The following is an 18,874-nucleotide window of genomic DNA, read 5'->3' as shown; positions in this document are numbered from 1 at the left end:
GAACAGTCTCCGGACAAACCGAGGAACAGGGAAATGAGCCTTACTTTGTGTGACACCTTGCCTGGCTTCCCACTCCCATTCTCCTCAGTTTGCTTGGAAACTTGACGATTTGACATTTAAAGGTCAACTGGGTTACCTAAAGGGAGAACAGGTTTCCTGTGAAAGCCACTCAGGAATCAGCTTATCAGGTAGCCTCTGGGGCAGGGAGTGGTCTGCAGAAAAGAACATTTAATGGGACAAAGGGAAGGAGGACCTAGCAACAGTTTTGCGGTGAAGCCTTGGGTTGGTGGACGCTGGGAAGAGGAAAAGACAGACGCGGCAGGCGGTAGGAAGAGGGGCGGAGGAACGTGACCCCGTTCAATCCTATTCATCAGAGCTCTGTTGCTCTGATTTTACACAGTTTTGTGAGGAAGTTCACCTCCTCACTCTTCTGTGTCCTCCACAGCGAAATGCCAGGGATAAAGTGAATGAGGAAGTAAAGCCCAGTGCCTGGCACCTGATCCAACCTCAACATTTCCCAGCCCCCCTCGTAGAGGCCTGTGGGGCCCAGGTGTTGTTCCCATCCCCTCCCCTACTCCCACCCCCACCCCACACTTCGCTTCGCCCCGCCCCCGCCCCCAGTATATTGGTCACTCACTTAGGGAACACCAATTGTCAAGTGCCAATCCTGTTTTAGATAGTCTGGTATGCTCACAACTCTTGTGATGTAGGCTCATACAGGTAGCTAAGAGTATGTTGGAAACCTGGCTTCCTGCTTAGCTAGGGGAGACCTGGGCTAGTCACCCGGCTTCCACTTCTTGTCTATGAATCACCATACCTAGCCTGCAAGATTGTTGCGGGGAGAAGCATTGCTTAATTATTTAGTAGCTGAGTAAGTTGCAGGTATTAAACAGGTCTGTGCGACCTTGGGCAGACCACTCCACTCTCTCTGGGTCTTGGTTTCCTCCTTTGTGTATCTTGGGACGGAAGATCTCAGAGGCGGCCGGTTCTAGCCTTCTGTTATTCTATGACAAACAAGATTGTCTGCCTCACTCTGTCCCTGCCTAGCTACACAGAGATTAGACTGTTTGCTTTTGCAACGCTCAGATAGCAAAGACCTTTGACAGCTGAGAAGGCTCCTTCATTCCCTCCCCTTGAACCCAGTTCAAAGCTGTAGGACAAGGGGCACCAGGATTAGAAAAGAAGGCAGAGCACCAGGTGGCAAGATCTGGGTGTGGCGAAAACTGCCTAGAGGGATAGAAGCCATCTAAGGTGAGGACTTACAGGGAGGACGATGGTTGCTTGAGGCCCGGAGATTCTAGTCCCAAACTGGTAGGGCTTGGGGAGATTTCACACACGCCCACGGGGGCACGCGTGCACACACACACACACATACACACACACACGCACACACCAGTTTCAGAAGACAACTTTTTTTTCCTGAATACTGGCTGGATGAGGCAAAAGCTTTTTCTTAAAAAGGAAAGAGGCACTGTAAATGGTTTTTCTAAAGTAAGAGATGGGAGGTTATAGACAACGCTTAGGACTCCTGGCTTAGAGGTAATGAAGGGATAGACTGAAGGCTGATGGGAATAATTCTCCATGCTGTCCTGAGGTCCGTAACTCAGTAATGGCATGCAGGCTGAACACTCTGAGTGTAGTACACTAGACCTTGGCTGAAAGTGGGAAGATTCTCTCTCACCTGTCCCTGGGGAAGATTGGAAGCACTGGCGGCGATTCATCTACAGAATTCCTTGTTCTTTTCCTTCCCTCCCCTCCCCTCCCCTCCCCTCCCCTCCCTTCCCTTCCCTTTCCTTTCCTTTCCTTTCCTTTTCCTTTTTTTTTTTTTTTTTTTTTTTTTTTTTTTTTTTTTTTTTGAGGCAGGGTCTTAGTGTGCTGCTCAGGCTGTCCTGGAACTCACTATGTACACCAGGCTGACCCTGAATCCAATCAGAGCCACCTGCCTCTGCCTCACAAGTGCTGTATTAAAGACAAGCACCATCATACGTGGCTCCAGACCATCCTAGGTCAATGAGACTATACATAAGATTTGTTTGTGTTTGTTTGTTTGTTTGTTTGTTTGAATGGAAAATTTGGAACTGTGTGTAAGGGCTCGTTTTCCATGATGTGTGGTGGTTTTGTTTGTTTGTTTGGTCTTTTTGTTTTGTTTTATTTTTTGTTTTTCCTTTACTTATTTGAGCACACCCTTGTTTTCCCACTGTAATTTTTTTTTATTGTCAGTCAAGGCCAAGGTGCTGCTCTGCAGTTGAGAGAACTCGCTCATTAAGAAGGGTCTGAGCCAGCCGGGCGTGGTGGCGCACGCCTTTAATCCCAGCACTCGGGAGGCAGAGGCAGGCGGATTTCTGAGTTCGAGGCCAGCCTGGTCTACAAAGTGAGCTCCAGGACAGCCAGGGCTATACAGAGAAACCCTGTCTCGAAAAACCAAAAAACCCAAAAAAAAAAAAAAAAAGGGTCTGAGGCCCCAAGCTTTTAAATTCATGAGCTTTGGGTTCTCTTCCTAGCCAGAGTGTCTCTGCTAAATGACCAACCTCCTGGCATTTCCCCATATAGCTTGCCCATTATCAAGATTGCATTTCTTCATTTACCCAAGCTCTAATGTGTGCCAGCAATTCCACGTCTCTCCTTTAGCAAATGTAGTGTTCAAGTTGTTATTTTCCTCTGAAACCTTGCTTTTAGTGTAAAAAAGCTGAATACTAGCTTACTCTTAGTGCTTGTCATCAACCACTGTGATCCCTTTAACAGATTGGTCATCTAGCCAATACAGGGAAAAGACACACACACATATACATATACACACATACAAACACATATGCACACAAACACACACATGCACATACCCAATACACATACACAGACATACACATATATACACACATACATAGACGTGCACATATATACACACATACATATACACACATACACACACATACATATACACACATACATGTATATATACATACACATACACACATATATACAACACACATACATACACATGCACACATATACACACACATATATACATACATACACATGCACACATATACACACATACACACACATATACACATACATACACATGCACACATACACACATACATAAACACACATATACACATACACACACACACACTCACACACTACCCGCCCACCCAGTCATTACCCCATATGTTAGTTTGTATACTTCATGATTAGCAAGGTCAAATCTCTAAAACAATTGTTTAACTTATTTTGAGGAAAGAAAAAAAAGCTTAATACCTGACAGAAAAAAACTAACTACCCCTTATTCCTCTGTGTAGACAAAAGGAAACCTGGTTTAACTGAAGCAGAGCTGGGTAGGGTGAGCGCGCCTGCAATCCCAGCACTTGGGAAGCTGAGGTCTGAGGACTACTTCAAGTTCAAAGCCAGTGTGTTCTTCGCAGGCCTGCATAGTGAGATGCCATCTAATTACAAAAAGAGAAAAAGAAGAAAGAAATGGAGAATGTTTTGGGTGGTGTGAGCCTGTGTGTGTGTGTGTGTGTGTGTGTGTGTGTGTGTGTGTGTGTGTGTGTGTGTGTGTGACCAACCAATCACTCATATTTGGGAAATAGAAAGAGAAACCATCACCATATCAAAGATGGAGGGATGAAGTCAGGGGACTCTGGACATCTCTTCTTTTTTTCTTTTTTCTTTTTTTTTTTTTTTTTTTTTTGAGACAGGGTTTCTCTGTGTAGCCTGGCTGTCCTGGAACTCAGTCTGTACACCAGGATGGCCTCGAACTCATAAATCTGCCTGTCTCTGCCTCCCGAGTGCTGGGATTAAAGGCATGTGCCACCAACACCCAGCTGGACATCTATTACCTGCTCCTAGTCTGCCCCCAAAAGGCCAGAGATGACAACGGAGCCCTCTTTTCTGGAATCCGGTGTGTTCCTGTGGTCGACAGACTCATGAGCCTGCCTCCCTTAAGACTGCACTGGTTGGTTTGTGATCTCTGTGATCAAAGTAATATTATGGTGTCAAGGTGTCCCTGGTTTCTCAATAGCCCCAGGCCATCTCAGCAAGGCTGCCAACAGGCTGCTGACACTGGACATTCTTCAACCTCTGGTGATTCCGAAGCTGTGAAAGCTCAAGGGACAGCTGGGAGAGTGCACTGTGCCTACGAAGGGGCTGCTGGTCATTTCTTGGGCCTGTTAGGATTTCTCAAGAAAAAGGCTGGTAGGCATCTTCAAACCTCAGTTCCCTCTGCAGAGGTAAGAGCTATCAGAACCTCCCTCCTGGGCTTACTGAGGGGGAGGGGGTCGTTGCACAAGTCTAGCACAGAGCCTGCCACCTGGCAGCTTAGAGATAAATTGTGCCCATTTTTATAAACCCCATCTTAAAACCAAAAGCCCCAAAGGGAGGAAACCACTCCGGGAAAGCAAAGCAGAAAAAACCCAGTGCCTGGACCCTTTGGTCTATAATTTAAACAAAAGATGCCTTTGTGCGACCTTTTTCTTCCTTCTAGGTAAAAGAGGAAGCAAAGATACGGTTCTAAGGTTGCAGCCCACACTGTAAAGTGAACATGTGGTGACTGGATCCGGGTTCCTACTAAGAACATGGCAAGGACCTTTGACTCCCCACTGTAGGGTGAGGATCCAAGCCCCTCTATTGGGCACTTCTGGTGCCAGAAGTTTACAGCTTTGGTCTGAGTGATTTAAGACATGTATGTGTGATGCTGAGTGGGAGGGCCCTGGCTGAGCAGAGTGGAAATTTTCCATTCTTACTACGGCTTCCTCACTAGTGTATTGAATGAATAAGACAGAGTAAGGCAGGCCAGAGTCAGGAACTGGACAGCTATGGGACAGAGATGCAGCGTGGGAAAAAGACAATGGAGTTAAAATCCTGATCACTGGGGCTCTGTAGCTGGGGAAATCCTAACTGATGTACCTTCCTCCCTCCAGATAGAGATAGGTGGATGGTGCCTAGGTCCACAGCTGATGAGGCTGGATCGCCCAGCTCCAACTAAACCCTCTTTTGTATATGCAAGGACTAGGAAAAAGACCCTCATGAGAAGAGTCTAGCAGGAAGAAAATGGAAAGGTCATCTCTATCCAAATCTCAAGAGCTATGATTGGCTGAGCTAGCCCTGGGGTGATCCGTGAAATGAAGGGAAACCTGACTCCAATAACTGCTGCCAGGAGAAGCCTTGGGGGTGGAAGCCAAGCGTTCAAATAAGAGGCGAAGTTGAGCAAGCATGGCAGTCCTCCAGCATTGGAAGGGACCAGATGCACCTGCCCAGGTACTGAAGCATGACGGGACTCGGGCAGGCCTGACCCCAACCGGAGAGGAGGGACAGGAGGGCAGAGCTAAGGCCTTGTCTGGAAAAGCTGGCCAGGATCTCAACCCTTTTCTAACTTGAGCGTGAGCATCCTGCCTCAGGATCTCAAGAATGAGGCTAGAGACCCTGCACTTACACACATAACTCCTATTTGTCCCCTAATACACAAACAGTGTCTTTACAGAGGTAAAAGGCAGAATGACAGAAGTCATGTAAGTCTGGAGTGCTCAGTCACTAAGATCAATGGCCACTGGCCTGGGCTACCCAGCAAGATCCTGTGTCGAAAATAAAAATAAGCCCCTGGGGCTGGTGAGATGGCTCAGTGGATAAGAGCACTGACTGTTCTTCCGAAGGTCCTGAGTTCAAATCCCCAGCAACCACATGGTGGCTCACAACCACCCATAATGAGATCTGATGCCTTCTTCTGGTGCGTCTGAAGACAACTACAGTGTACTTATGTATAATAATAAATAAATCTTAAAAAAAAAGCCCCTGAACAAAGATGGCAACTGTGGTTGGTGACGGTGGTAGTATCTTACACACATCATGTCTGCCATCCTCCTCCTTTTTTTTTGGTTTCTAAGTTGCTTCTGTGTTTCCTTACTGATTCTGAGAGCGAGCCAAGCCTTGAATAAATTCCCCTCCTATCATTATTGGCCAGTAGCCAGCATGGCTAACGCAGACTCAATCTTACCTGCAACAGGAGAAGCCGAGACCTTTTAGGAGGCTGGCACTCACCTTGGAGGAAAACACACTCCATGGAAGGTGCCAACCTCACGCATCCCATGTTGAGAAGCACATTTTAAAAAGCACTGGTCGCACTTGCTAGAATGGCTTATGCAATGCCAGGAGAGAGATTGGCCAGACGGGTACCAATGGCAGTCCTGTGTTGCTGTGTTGCTCCACTGAGCTCAGACCTGTGCTCAGGTCAGAGGTTTAGAATCAAGGCCAGGGTCACCCAGCTAGCCAGGGAGCAAGCGTCCAGAAGTGATGGAGCAGGATAGGTTTCGAAATGTTGAGAAGAAAAGGAGCTCTGGTTCCTTTTGAGATGATGCCTGAGATGCTAATGGTGTTGCTCTGATTATAAAATCTGCACCAAGACCTTCCCCGGTCCCATAAGCTCCCATAGAACACTGAGGGTCAGAGCTTGCAAGCTTCTTCCTGATTGAAACACGGGAAGCAAGCCATCCTAAGATTTACAAACTGTGCTGGGGATTGATTTCTCAATGCAGAAGAGGTGGACCTCAAACTCAAAGCATTCTGGGATTGAAGATGGGTGACAGCACACTCAGCACGCTAGGTTTCTTGTTGCTCCTCCATCCTACCCCAAATTGCTGTGGAGTAAAAACTCATTCTAGCTTCCCCCAAGGACAGCCCCATCTCCATTCTTTTAGGGATTCCCTTTTTAAGAATTCTAGAAAACGGAGTGGAGAGATGCCTCAACAATTAAGAGCTCTTTCTGCTCTTGCAGAGGACTGGAGTTTGGTTCCCAGCACTCATGTCAGACAGCTTGTAACTCCCTGCAATCTAAGCTCCCGTAGATCCCATACCTTCTTCTAGTCTCTGGGGGTGCTAGCCCTCATGACTTGAGTTTGATACCTAGAACATAAGAGTGGGGAGAGATAAATACATAGACACTGACTCCTTTCATTTAGCTTTCTCCTCTCTTATATTCTGGGACTCCTTGCCTAGGGAACAGTGCTGTCCACAATGGGATGTTGTGTAGTTTGGCTATGCCTGGCCCATAGGGAGTAGTACTGTTAGGAAGTATGGCCTTGCTGGAGGAGGTGTATCACTGTCGGGTGGGCTTTGAGAGCCTCATCCTGGCTGAATGTGGAGAACGGAGTCCCCCTTCTGCTGCCTGTGGATGAAGATGTAGAACTCCCAGCTCCTCCACAACTGTGTCTGCCTGGACACTGCCATGCTTCCTACAGTGACAATAATGAACTGAATCTCTGAAACTGTAAGACAGCCTCAATTAAATGTTTGCCCTTATAAGAGTTGCCTTGGTCACAGCAATGAAACTGTAACTAAGATAGAAGTTGGTACCAGGGACTGGGGTATTGTTGTGATAGGCCTGACCATGCTTTTGTTTGGAGGGATGTGGATTTCAGGACTTTAGGAAGCAGTGGAATGCTTTAAGTGGTGCTTAATGGGCCATCCTAGTAGGAATGTGGAAGACATTGGTGATGAGCATGATTTGAACCATAGAAGCCTGGCTCTAAAGGTTTCAGAGGAGATTTTTAGTATGTGGCCTTGAGACTGCTTTTGTGATATTTAGGTGAAGAACATGGCTGCTTTTTGCCCTTGTCTGAAGAGTCTGCCTGAGGCTTAGGTGAAAAGACTCAGATTAATCGCATTGACCAAGGAGGTCTCGAAGCAACCCAGTTTAGACTTGGTGATGTGGTTTACTCTCATGAAGAGCATTTTGATGGAGTGTAGCAAGCTTAGAAAGGAAAAATACAAAATGTGTGGTTCAAATAATAAAGAGGCACCAGGAAGTAGAATGGAGCTGAATCCTTTGTTAGCAGATATAAACAGATTAAGGGAGTGGTGGCAAGTTGACATTTGAAACTAAGTATCACACCACTTATAAGTGGAAAGAAATCGGTGAAGCTAACCTCTGACCCACCATTGCTCCTGTGGTGTGTCCGGAATCAGACAATGGAAACATTACTGCCCAGAAGCACAGAGTAGCAGTTCATAAGATGGAACTTGTTGTTGGTTCTACAGCAGCTTGTTGTGGGGACTGTCTTACCTCTGCTAATGATTTTGTAAAACTATTGAAGCTCTCCAAGAGATTAGTAAGAAAGGGCCCTGTTTGTTTCCTCTACTGGGCCTTTGTTGTCTTGCTTTTTGGAGAAAGTCACATTATGTAACTCAGTATTACCTGGAGCCCACTGGGTAGCCCAAGCTGGCCTCAAATCTGTGGTCCTCCTGTCTCAGCCTCCTGAGTGAAGGATTATAAGCATGTGTCAGAATATTTGGTTTAAGAGTCATGTTTCAGCTGGAGAGATAGCTCAGTGGTTAAGAGTACTGAGGGCCAGGCCTACCCAGAGGACCTTAAGTGTCCTGGCTTTTTGTTTGCAATTAAAATATATATATAATATAATAATGAACTTGGATCTATTGCGACACACACACGTACATAAATAGACACAAACAGGGCACGATCCTAGAGGCAGGAGCTGATGCAGAGGCCTTGGAGGGATGCTACTTACTGGCTTGCTGAGCCTACTTTCTTATAAGACCCAGGGCCACCAGCCCAGGGATAGCACCATCCACAATTGGGCTAGACCCACTTCCATTGATCACTAATTGAGAAAATGCCTTACAGCTGGATCTCATGGAGGCATTTCCTCAACTGAGGCTCTTTCCTCTCTGATGACTCTAGCTTGTGCTAATTTGACACAAAACTACCCAGTACGTGTGTCATATGTGTGTGTGTGTATGTGTGTGTGTATATGTATATATGTATGTGTGTGGGTGTATGTGTGTGTATGTATGTATGTATGTATGTATGTATGTATGTATGTATGTGTGTGTATGTGTGTAAGAAAAAGAGGGGCTGGAGAGTTAGTTGGCTTAGTGATTAGTGTTGTTTCAAAAGACCGAGGTTCAATTCCCAGCACCCACATAGAAGCTCACCACCTCCTCAGGCACCAAGCACACATGTGGTGAATAGATGCACATGCAGACAAGACACTCATGCACATAAAATAATAATAAATAAATAAATAAATAAATAAATAAATAAAAGAGGCCATCAGCAATGAGGAGTATGGGAGAGATTGAAGGGAGAAGAGAAAGGGGAAATGATGGATATATATATATATATATATATATATATATATCAAACAAAACAAAACAGGACTTTCAAGATGGTCTGTGTGGGCCTGGCCCCAGGCCATTGACTTCTTTAACCAGGTGTGCACAGATACCTCACATAAGCAGCAATCTCAATGGCCTCAGGAGGCCCGTGGGGCGAGTACATGGACCTTGCATTAGTAGATGGATCTGGACAAGCTGGCCTGCTTCCCAGGGTTCCTTCCTCAGGGTTCTAATCTGCTCTGGTGGTAATAATATCCACCAGTCATCAGTTAGGAAGGAAGAAAGGACATAGCTCATCGGACAGGTTGCTCACAGCGCCAAGCAACCCCTCCGGAGTCTCTCACCCTCCAGCTGTTTATTCATGACCCACAGAGCATTGTGGGTTTTCTTTTCTGTTCCTTTTGGGATTGAAGGGGGGGTGGAGTCCACATTTCACTCCTGAGCCACATCTCCAATCTAGTCTTATGTGTTTTATTTTTCTTAATACAGATGCAATCCATTTTTTAAACAAACAGGAAAACTAGTGTTACAGGAGGAACTGTGAATGGATGAATGAGTGAATGAATGAATGAATGGATGAATGAATGAATGAAACAATCCTATAAAATGTCAGCCAGCCACATCGTCATCCATTATTATAGCATCATACAGAGTATTTCACAACCCCGAAGTCCATTTGTTTTTCAAGATTTTCCTTAACGTGTAGTTAGTATGTATTTTGAATATATGCCACATGTGAATGGGTGTTCAATGTGGCCAGAAGAGAGCTTTTGATGGTTGTGAGCTGCTTGCTGTGGGTGCTGGGAACCAAATGCCCCTTCTTTACAAGAGCAATACTTGACCTTAACTGCTGAGCCATCCCTTACAAGTTTCTTTACAGCCTGCCTGCCTTCCTGCCTGCCTGCCTTCCTTCCTTCCTTCTTTCCTTTGTAACTGAAACAGGGACTGTTGTAGCTAAGGCAACCACTCTTAGCTCCAACTGAGCTACAACCCTGGCACCCCTTATAGCCATTTTGAATAATGGCCTCCCTTTAATTGAGCTTCTGATCATTTCCATAGGATAGCGTTCGTAAATGTGCACCCAGCTGGGCACGGTGGCGCACAGCTTATATCCCAGCATTGAGAGAGTAAAGGAGCAGAATTTCCATGAGTTTCTAAGACCAGTCTGGGTTTTCTAGTAAGACCCTGTCTCACAAAGCCCTGGGCTCCCTTCCCAGTACTTGTGTAGTGCTGCGTGCCTATAATCCCGGCCCTGGGGATAGAGGAGAATCTCTAGGTTGTTCTTGAATACTGGGTAAATTGAAGGTCACCCTTAGCTATAACAGTCCCTGTTTCAGAGTCACTGCAGGCGGTTAGGTAAGCAGGACAGCGGGGTGCCTAGTACTACACAAGTGGCCTGAGACCCTGAGGTGAGGGAGAGAGTTATGTGTACAGCTGCCAGATGGGTGTCAGCCAGGAAGTGCAAAGGGCCTGAGGCAAATGAGTGATGGCTGAGGTGGAGGAAAGGCAAAGATGCTTCCTGGCTGGAAGAGAGCCAGCAAGGCAGAGAGGAGCAGGAAATGAGGTTAGCTAGGGATGAAGCTGGAAGACAGGGACTCGGGAGGTCATTGGATGAACTTCCGGTTCCTTAAGGAAGTGGAATGGGGGTGAGAGCTGTCAGAACTCAACGCCACACCCGGACAGGCCAGTTTTTCTCACACTTCTGAAGTCCAAGACCAGGATGGTACAAAGGACGCTCCTTCTGGGTTCTTCTGGGAGTGTGGTTTTCTTCGCCAGCTCTGCTGTGATCTTTCCCCTGTGTTCCTGAATCCCTAGTTACTTCTAGTGCTGCTGGGCTTTAAACCTGGGGCCTCCAGCATGCTGCTCAAAAGTGTGCCATACCCCCAGATATCACACAAATGCACACCTTTTGGGGATTTTGACTGATTGGTTGGTTGGTTGGGTTTTGGGCTTTTTGTTGTTTTGTTTTGTTTTGTTTTGTCTTGTCTTGTCTTGTCTTGTCTTGTCTTGTCTTGTCTTGTCTTGTCTTGTCTTGTTTTGTTTTGTTTTGAGACAGGGTCTCACTATGTAGGTTTGGCTGTCCTGGAACTCACTCTGTAGACCAGGCTGGCCTTGAACTCACAGAGATCGCCTGCCTCTGCCTCCCAAGTGTTAGGATCAACTGTATACGACACTATATCCAGCCTGTTATCCCTTTTTATAAAGACATAGCAGTAGTAGATTAGAATCACACAGCTAATGACATTATCGAGCCTTCCTCTTTAAAGCTTCTACCTCTGAGTATAGTCACGTTGGTGGGTGGGGGCCCAATTGAGCTCACCACAGCCAGCAGCTCTCACACTGTTGGGTTAAGAATAGATTTTAGATTTTTTGTTTTTGTTTTTGTTTTTCGAGACAGGGTTTCTCTGTGTAGCCCTGGCTTTCCTGGAACTCATTTTGTAGACCAGGCTGGCCTCAAACTCAGAAACCCGCCCGTCTCTGCCTCCCGAGTGCTGGGATTAAAGGTGTGCACCACCACGGCCTGGCAGATTCTAGATTTTTAAGAGCAGAGACCAGTAAGTCTCCTGGAAATGCTGTGTAGTAAACACCTGAAGGCTGCCAGCCAACAACCAGCAAAGAATAAAGGTCCTCAGACTGATGTAGGGCAGGAAGCTTGAAAGTGGGTCTTCATCCTTCCGAGGCTGCAGCCCACTGTGACCGAGAGGCAGAGGCAGAGGCAGGGGCAGAGGCAGGGGCAGGGGCAGGGGCAGGGGCAGGGGCAGGGGCAGGGGCAGGGGCAGGGGCAGGGGCAGGAGGCAAGTTGCACATCCATCCCTGACCTGCAGAAACTGTTAGAAAACACTTAGTGTTTGTCCCATTAAGCCTTTAAGGTTGGGGGGGTGGAGGTAATTTTCTATTGAGCAACACATAGCCCAGCTCCTAAAATCCCACTATGTCAACACTAAATAAGCCAGAGGTGGAGCATGCCTCTAAACCCAGATCTCAGGAAGGCTAAGGCAAGGGGATCCATAAGTTTAAGACCAGTCTTAGGTATGTAGCAAACTCAAGACCAGCTAGAGTTACACAGTAAAGATCCTGTCTCATAAAAAACAAAACAAAACAAAAAAACGAAAAAAGAAAAAAAAAACCCAGAAGGGTAAGTAATACATACATATGTGTAAGCAAAGGAGAAAAGAAAGAAAATATCTAAAATTGATAGTGATTATTCTTAGGCAGATGTGTAGCCTGTGAGTGATTAGTTTTAAGTATTTGTCATCCAACATATTGTCCTGGCTTCTTTTATTGAGACATATATCACAGTCATAAAGGTGTGTAAATGAAGAGCTGGAATATCATAACTCCAGTTTTAACATCACCACACAGGACAAGGATTAGACTGTCTGCACTGACAAGGGATTTTTTTTTAAGATAAAAAGTAGTTTATCTTTTTAAAAATATGGATGTCTGTGTGGCATGGTGGGGGATGGTACCTGGAGAGGCTGCAAGAGACATCTTGCGGACTGGAGAGATGGCTCAGCGGTTAAGAGCACTGACTGCTCTTCCGAAGGTCCTGAGTTCAAATCCCAGCAACCACATGGTGGCTTACAACCATCTGTAATGAGATCTGACACCCTCTTCTGGAGTGTCTGAAGACAGCTACAGTGTACTTACATATAATAATAAATAAATCTTTAAAAAAAAAAAGAGACATCTTGCTGTGATCGTGAGCCACCTGATATGGATGCTAAGAACTGAACTCTGGTCCTCTGGGAGAACAGGAAGTGCTCTTAACCACTGAGCCATCTCTACAGCACACCCTCCCTTGTTAATAATATGATGGCACTCAAACCTGGGGTATGTACATATTAATCAGACTTCACATTGAACTATATCCTTGGCCCCAAGAGATTGTTTTTTAGATTTATTTATTTATTTAACTTACTTATGTGAGTACACTATGGCTCTCCTCAGACACACCAGAAGAGGGCATTGGATCTCATTACAGATGGTTGTGAGCCACCATGTGGTTGCTGGGAATTGAACTCAGGACCCCTGGAAGAGCAGCCAGTGCTCTTAACCAATGAACCACCTCACCAACCCTTCCCTTTATTTTTATTGTAGTAAAATATACATACCCTAAAATTAATTTTTGGGGGTTTTGGGCTGGCCTGAAATTCAGAATAGTCCTCCTGCCCCAGCTTCCCCTGTGCTGGAATTACAAGCATGACGTGAGGATAACATTTCAACTGTCATTTGGTTTTGGGGTGTGTGTGTCTGTGTGTTGTGTGTGGTGTGGTGTGGTGTGTGTGGGTGTTGTGTGTGTGTGTGTTGTGTGTGGTGGTGTGTGTGTCTGTGTGGTGTGGTGTGTGTGGGTGTTGTGTGTGTGTGTTGTGTGTGGTGGTGTGTGTGTCTGTGTGGTGTGGTGTGTGTGTGGGGGAGTGTTGTGTGTGTGTATGGTGTGTGGTGGTGTGTGTGTCTGTGTGGTGTGTGTAGTGTGGTGTGGTGTGGTGTGTGTGTGTGTGTGTGTGTGTGTGTGTGTGTGTTTGTGTGTATGTGGTGCTGTGTGTGTGGTGTGGTGTGGTGTGTGTGTGTGTGTGTGTGTGTGTGTGTGGTGTGGTGTGTGTGTGTGTGTGTGTGTGTGTGTGTGTGTGTGTGTGTGTGTGTGGTGTGGTGTGTGTGTGTGTGTGTGTGTGTGTGTGTGTATGGTGTGTATGTGTTACCTGTGGTTCTAGAGGAGGAGACCAGAAATCAGTGCTGAGTGAGTTCCTCAGTTGCTCTTTGCCCTTGATTGGGAACCTAGAGATGGAGCTGAGAGTTCTACATCTTGATCCACAGAAGCAGGAGGCTGTGTTCCTTACTGGGTGTAGCTTGAGTAGGCATGACCTCAAAGCCCGCCCCCACAGTAACACACTTCCTCCAATAAGGCCACACCTCCTAATAGTGCCACTCCCTATGGTCCAATCATTTGAACATGAGTCTAAGGGAACCATTTCGGTTCAAACCACCACACCCTGTATCAAGGGTCTATGACTAAGCACAGACAACCAAGCTAGGAGAGGTGGTTTCCATTTATAACCAAGCATTTATAAGAGGGGAGCTGAGAGTAAGGAAGTCAGTCAGGTTCACAGTGGGGAGAAAGGCTGAGCTTGCCAAGGCTGGATTCTTTGTTTGTTTGTTTGTTTGTTTGTTTCTGAGACAGGGTTTCTCTATGTAGCCCAGGCTGGCCTGGAACTCAGAAATCTGCCTACTTCTGCCTCCCAGGTGCTGGGATTAAAGGCATGCACCACCACTGCCCAGCCAAAGCTGGATTCTTAGCTCCAAAACCTCTGTCATTTGCACGACCAACTGTCTGACATCTCAAGCGCTTTGCCCAACCTGAGGCTAGGTGCTTTTTCAAATCTCTGATCAGTAAGTATTTGTTTATTTGGTGGGTGCAAAAATAGATTTTTTTTTTTTAGACAGTCTCTATGTGGTGTTGGCTAACCTCAACCTTAAAAGGTAAGGAAACTTTCTGCCTCAGTTTCCCCAGAGCTGGGATTATAGGCATGCGGCACCATGCCTAGCTTGATGAATTTTCTACTGCTAAAATGACACATCACCCACATACCTACTCCTGTACAAAATGAGAATGAATCCCCAGAATTACACACAGGTCAACATTTCAACCTCTGCAACAGTGTCTTTCTTCTTATTTTTGTCTCTTTTAACTAGAGTGTTTGATCATTCAAAGTCATCCCAGGCAATAATGTGTGCCATTTCAAAGCCCCCTTCAACCTTTGTTAAGTTTGCTTTGTTCTTTCTATTCAAATTTCTGTGTGTTTCTTTGAATTTACAAACTCCGTTTTTCTCCCTTTTAAACCCTCTTACAAATTTCAAACCTGAGACTTTCTGGAGGAAGCCTAAGAAAGAATTTACGTTTGTGCCTCTCAGCCTACCCCAGGAACCAACCTGCTGTTACTCCTGGTTGATTGATCCCAGAGCTGATGGTCAGGCCCATGACTGGACTTCTTGTACCATACATGAACCCAGAGAAGACTTCTGCTTCTCACTCAAAGTTGTATCTACTGTGGTAAGACAGGAAAAAATGTTCTGCTTGCATTGTGACATGAAGAGCCGTGGGCAGTTCCTCTGCTGTTTGCCTCTTTCCCAATGTGGTCAGCCAATGTGTATCTCCCATGCCCGATATTGTCCAGAAACAGGGAGAGCAGCAGTCGGGTAAGGGAGAATACAGTCTCCATCAGCCCCAGTGATGCTAAGGTAAGGAAGGGCAGCCCAGACCTTTGGCACTGATTGGCCTAGAAGTGTATGTGATCCAGCTGAAGAGATATAAAAAGAATACCGATGAAGTTTCTTGGACAAATTTTGTTTCTTGTTTAAAGTAGGAAGCATTTATATGTATGCTTCTTCATATAACTTTTTTTTTTTTTTTCTAAACAGGGAGGGTCTCACGATGTAGTCCAGACTGACCTCCGGCTTACGAAGCTCCTGCCTCCACTTCCGGTGTGTTGCAATTACAGGTGTGTACTTATTTATGGCCTTTTTAATGACAAGCGTCAGAACTCAGTTCTCACCTTTCACCCCACCTGGCAGGCTTGCACTGTTGTTTCTCTGTGGCTGTGCGTCCTCCTCCAGGAGAGCTGGCCCTCGGGTTTCCAGATGATTCCCTCGTCTCCATCTCCCAGGTCACTGTAGGAGTCCTGGGGTTACAGCTGCCACCAACACAAGTGGCTTGCTATATGGTCTGGGCCTTGAACTTGGGTTCATGTAGCTAGGATGAGTCATCTCCTAGGCCCACATTTTTTTTTTAAATAGGACTTACAGAATATTTCTAATTACTGAATAATTCCCTTTAAGAATATTGAGCCAAATATTAGGCTGGTTCTTGAAGAAAGACAGAACTCCTGGGCTTCTGTAGCCTTGACACCATAACTGTTGCCCAACCAGGAATTAGATTGTTCAGCATCCACTTCAGGGGGGTTAAGGAGACCATCTGGTTCGGGGTGTAGACCATCTCTCTTGTTGGGCCTTGACCCAGTATTCTGATGGGAGAATCTTGACTGCAACCTGTTCTGTAGCCATATTGGTTTGAAGGTTCAGATATGCTTGTGGTTTAAATTACTTCCTTCTAAGCCAGACATTAAAAATTCAACACAGACAGCCAAAACAGCTCAGTTGAGAAAGAATTTGATTGAAGAATTCAATCAAATGGGTGTGGTGGCACACACCATTAATCACACCTGCACTCAGGAGGCAGAGGTGGGCAGATCTCTGTGAGTTTGAGGCCAGCCTGTTCTACAAAGTGAGTCCAGGACAGCCAGAGCGTGTTATGCAGAGAAAACAAAACCAAATGAAAGAAAGAAAGAAAGAAAGAGAGAGAGAGAGAGAGAGAGGGAGGGAGGGAGGGAGGGAGGGAGGGAGGGAGAGAGAGAGAGAGAGAAAGGAAAGAAAGAAAGAAAGAAAGAAAGAAAGAAAGAAAGAAAGAAAGAAAGAAAGAAAGAAAGAAAGAGGGGGAAGGAGGGAGGGAGGGAGAGAGAGAGAGGGAGAGAGAGAGAAGGAGAGAGAGAGGGAGAGAGAGAGAAAGAAGGAAAGGAAGGAAGGAAGAAAGAAGGAAAGAGAGAGAGAGAGAAGAATCAACAAAGTTGGTGCAGAGTAAAAAAAGAATCCCTTTCTGCAAGTAGGTTTTCTGCATTTTGGGGACTACTGTGTGCTATATCTGAATCTTTGCAACTGTTCAGTTGTGCACTACTTATTAATCCAACTAGTTAAGAGAAACAAGATGGTAGCACCCATGGAGCTGGGCATATTTTTCACCTTGCCCCAGGACTCTCAGGGTACAGGACTCAAGAGTCACATGTCAGAGGCCCAAGATTTCAATTAGCTTCGGCTTCTTATCAGCCTGCTCACCTCGGGACCTGCTGCGTCCTAGTCCGCAAATGGGTTACAGAGAAAGGAGGCTCAAGCTACACTCTTCAGGACAGAGGCAGCACGGACTCAGCCAGACATGGAAGTTTCTAGACAGAGACCGTCAAAGTGCTGTTCTCCAAACCCAAAGAAAAAGATGGCTTCCATTGTGCCTGTGAAAATACTGAATCGTTCACCGTCTTAAGTCACGTCTGGTTCCTTCTCCTTGCCCGGTGTCTTGCTCCTCTCGCTGCTCCACCTCCCGTTCCTCCTTCCTTCCATTTCGATCCTGGCTCCCACCAAGGTTCTCACACTCTAGAGTCCATGTATTTTTACCAGCTAAAGTCTGATTAGTGCAAACCCTAGCCATATGGAATATGCTTTTCTAAACCAAAGTCAATTCTTCCATCTGCTGGGTCTCTTGAATGACGCACTCCTCGTTTGACTTGGGAATGTTAAAGTCCTGGGAATCCTGATCTTTGTCCTTTCAAGTAATAAAAAGAGGACAAATTTTCTATTAATCCTCGAACTGTTCCATCTTTATGTCCCTCATACTTAATTTTTTATTTTTTTTCTTTATTTTTTTAAAGATATATTTATTATATGTAAGTACATTGTAGCTGTCCTCAGACACTCCAGAAAAGGGCATCAGATTTCGTTACAGATGGTTGTGAGCCACCATGTGGTTGCTGGGATTTGAACTTGGGACCTTCGGAAGAGCAGTTCTTAACCACTGAGCCATCTCACCAGCCCACTTAATTTTTTTAAAAGCATGTAAATATGTTTGGTCCAGAGAGTGGTACCATTTGGAGATGTGGCCTTGATGGAGTAGGTGTAGCCTTGTCAGAGGGAGCTTGTTGCTGTGGGCGTGGGCTTTAAGACTCCCACTGTGGGCTCCTCCTTCTAGGAGCCAGTCTCCCAGCAGCCTCAGATGAAGATACAGAACTCTTAGCTCCTCCTGCACCATGCCTGTCTGGATGCTGCCATGTTCCTGCCTTGATGATAATGGACTGAACCTCTGAACCTGTAAACCAGCCCCAGCTAAATGTTGTCCCTATAAGAGCCACCTTGGTGGGGCTGGAGAGATGGTTCAGTGGTTAAGAGCACTGACTGCTCTTCTAGAGGTCCTGAGTTTAATTCCCAGCAACCACGTGGTGGCTCACAACCATTTGTAATGGGATCCGATGCCCTCTTCTGGTGTGTCTGAGGACAGCAATCAATCAAAAAAAAAAAAAAAAAAAAAGAGTTGCCTTGGTCATGGTGCTTGTTCACAGGAGTAAAACCCTAATCGAGACAGTGACTGAACATAATAATGGGCTCACTGTGACATTGTCATAATTCATATAATGTATTTTGATCATATTCATCTGCCATGGCTCTAGCTTGTCTCCCCACACTTCCACTAACTCCCTTCCCCTTCTCAGCTTCCTCTCCCAACTTCCTGTCTTTTCCTCTGATGACCCTGCAAGTTTCTTTAGGGTTACTTACATAAGCAAAGGTGAGGGGCTGGTTACTTACAGGAACTTAGACACCTTACAGGCAGCTACATCCCTGAAGAAAACCTCTCTCCATTCTGCAGTCAACCACTCACTGCTTACAGAGCCTCAGGGAGATGGGGCCTCGTGACCTCCACTCATTAATACACTGTTGATGGGCCCAGTCTCGTGCAGGCCCTGTGAAGGTGGTCATAGCCACTGTGAATTCAGAGGCGCAACAGCCATGGGTTCCACAGTAGAACACTCCTTCCTCTGGCTCTTAGGCTCTCCCCACACTCTCTTCTACAGTCCCTGAGCCTTGTGGGTGGTGTCTATGGCTAACCATTCAGTGGTCACGTATTCTCATCACTTCATCTAGATATGAGTCACCG

At 46.0% G+C, this 18,874-nt stretch overlaps 1 long non-coding RNA gene across 1 annotated transcript; it reads left to right on the top strand.

Annotated features, from left to right (window-relative positions):
- Positions 1 to 1,175: 1,175 nt before the first annotated feature.
- Positions 1,176 to 17,533, top strand: 9130230L23Rik (RIKEN cDNA 9130230L23 gene). The gene is made up of 7 exons (NR_027961.1): positions 1,176 to 1,251; positions 4,022 to 4,229; positions 4,484 to 4,577; positions 5,006 to 5,256; positions 15,037 to 15,175; positions 15,544 to 15,623; positions 16,928 to 17,533. It is a non-coding gene; the product is annotated as an RIKEN cDNA 9130230L23 gene (long non-coding RNA).
- Positions 17,534 to 18,874: the final 1,341 nt, after the last annotated feature.

The sequence above is a fragment of the Mus musculus genome, chromosome 5 (genome assembly GCF_000001635.26).
Source record: "Mus musculus strain C57BL/6J chromosome 5, GRCm38.p6 C57BL/6J".
Classification (NCBI taxonomy): domain Eukaryota; kingdom Metazoa; phylum Chordata; class Mammalia; order Rodentia; family Muridae; genus Mus; species Mus musculus.
The sequence above is the reverse complement of the archived record's forward strand: the minus strand, read 5'-3'. Positions and strand labels throughout refer to the sequence as shown.